The sequence below is a fragment of the Equus asinus genome, chromosome 9, assembly GCF_041296235.1.
Source record: "Equus asinus isolate D_3611 breed Donkey chromosome 9, EquAss-T2T_v2, whole genome shotgun sequence".
NCBI classification, from domain to species: Eukaryota; Metazoa; Chordata; class Mammalia; order Perissodactyla; family Equidae; genus Equus; species Equus asinus.
The window spans coordinates 44,337,915-44,340,383 of NC_091798.1; positions in this window are offsets into that span (position 1 = coordinate 44,337,915).

Here is a 2,469-nt window from a genome sequence, read left to right on the forward strand (position 1 = left end):
ATCATGAAATCTTAAGGTTCCAACCTTTACTTACGCTGTCTCACACAGGACTCCCACTACCCAAGCCAGGCCCGTGTTATCTCTCCCCTGCACGATTGTAGCAGTCTCTTCACTGATCTCAGCTTTCAGTCTTGATTTGTTCCAATCCTTCCACACACTGCTGCCCCAACAAACTTTCAAAAACACAACTCTCACCATGTTCCTGTTCTGCTCAAAACCCCCTACAGGCTCTACAGCTTGAGAGTCAAGCTCCCTGATAGTCCAGCCCAAATCTATCCAGTCAAACCCTAACTGCTGCTTTTCCCATCTCTATTCCTTTTTGCATGTTATTCTCTTGTGATGATATATTACTCCTTCTGTATATTAATGTCCATTTTACATATGCAGGAACTGAAACTTCAAGTGGCCAGTAATGTTGTAACTATAGCTAGAGGTTGTACTCTTAACAATTATACTTTATTAAAAAGGCAACCATTAAAATTCACAATTTAAAACAATACTTAATTACATGGGAAAAATGCCCATAATAAATAACTTTTTAATTTTAAATATTTTACAAAACTGTGTATAGTATGATTATAATCTTATAAAACTGGTTATATATGTGAGGTGTGGCTGGAGGTGATTTTTGTTTCCATCACATTTTTCTGGATTTCCCAAACTTTTTACAATTACTATGTATTACTTTTATAACAACAATTATCAAAAAGATTGGGGGAAATATCCTCTGTGTCCTTTAAGGCTCTCCTCAAACGTTGGTGTCTCCTGCCTGTCCCCTGCCTCACTTTGTACTTTGTTATCCTTTCTCTCTTCCTCCCTTCTTGTATAGTTGGTTGTGACCTAACACATCTCCCTGCCAAACCAAAAGGTCCTCGAGGGCAGAGACTATGTCCTGCTTTTTGTCACATTCCTAGTTGTTTCACAATTTGTTGCTGAAGCCAGCAGGAATCATAATTTAGATTTTTTTAAAAGGCTGACTAAAATGCCAGGGATCTCGGGAAAGAAAGACTGTACAGGACAAGAGCTGTAATGTAATCTTGAGGAGCCCAGTGAGGTGCCTCGGGGCACTTAAAAGTGTTTATTAAACCAAACTGAATGCAAGACTAGGTGAGTAGAATGGAGAGTAGAGGGGAAGCCAGACTGGAACAACAGGCTCCTCCAACTCAGACCAATGGACTCTAGGGAAATTTTTCAACTCCTTAAGTGCAAGAATGTACCTAGGAATCCTTCATGTTATGAAGGAATCACTTGCTTATATGTTTTGAGCACCTATGGTATGCCAAGCACTGAAAATGGGTTCAAGAGGGGGGAAAGGCAAATATGTTTCTTGACTTCAGGAAGCTTATAGAATGTCTGTTGGGGGACTATAGATAAATAATCATACATATTTAATTATACATTATAAGCAAGATAATTTCAGTGGTAAGGCAAATTGTACGGTTGCTGGGGAAACCTGTTATAGGGGGCTTAACCAAGTCTGGGAGGCTTTGATAAGAAAGGGCTATCTCTTAAAAAAAAAAAAAAAAAAAGGCCCTGTGGCCGAGTCGTTAAGTTCGCGCACTCCGCTGCAGGCGGCCCAGTGTTTCGTCAGTTCGAATCCTGGGCGCGGACATGGCACTGCTCGTCAAACCACGCTGAGGCAGTGTCCCACATGCCACAACTAGAAGGACCCACAATGAAGAATATACAACCATGTACTGGGGGGCTTTGGGGAGAAAATGGAAAAAAATAAAATCTTTAAAAAAAAAAAAAAAGAAAGGGCTATCTGTGCTGAGACCTGAAGAGAGTGTAGGAGTTAACCTTGGTGGAGAGGAGTGATCTGGAAAAAGGGTCCTGGCAGAAGGAATGGCAAGTGCAAAGGGAGGACACATGGAGTGAGGCATTTCCTGAGGCTGGAAATGTTTTATAACAACGTTGGAGATCCATATCCAACCACATGAGGAGATCCAGCAGAGCCCGTTACAGGCTTTGCTGGGAATCCATCGAATAATGTCTCCTTCAGTCCCCAGACAGCTCCTTGTTCTGTTCCCATCACCTAGAATCCTAGGATACAGAGCAATTTCGGAAGCACTGTCATCACACTTCCATTCAAGGCACCCAAGTATTCCCATTTAAACACATTTAAGGAAGGTAACGATGATAATCTATTAGCAACGCAAAGCGGAGTCAAGACAGACTTGTTTAAAGCTCAATACCCAGCATCCAACACATTATCTGGCACATAGTTACATTTTGTAAATTACTTGTGAATTCAAGAAACAGTGTACTTAAAAAACGTATTTTTAAAAAACGGATATGCCGGATACTTCGCCAGGCTAGGGACTGGTGTTCTCTTCTCTGTCTAGGCGTGCGAGCCCCTTAAAGCCCCTTTGGGCGGGTGTGGGGAGGCGGGCCCGGCGGGCCGGCGGGCAGGGGCGCTCAGCCGGGGGATTGGCAGCGGAACTGCCGGGAGGCGGAACTGCGGCCGCC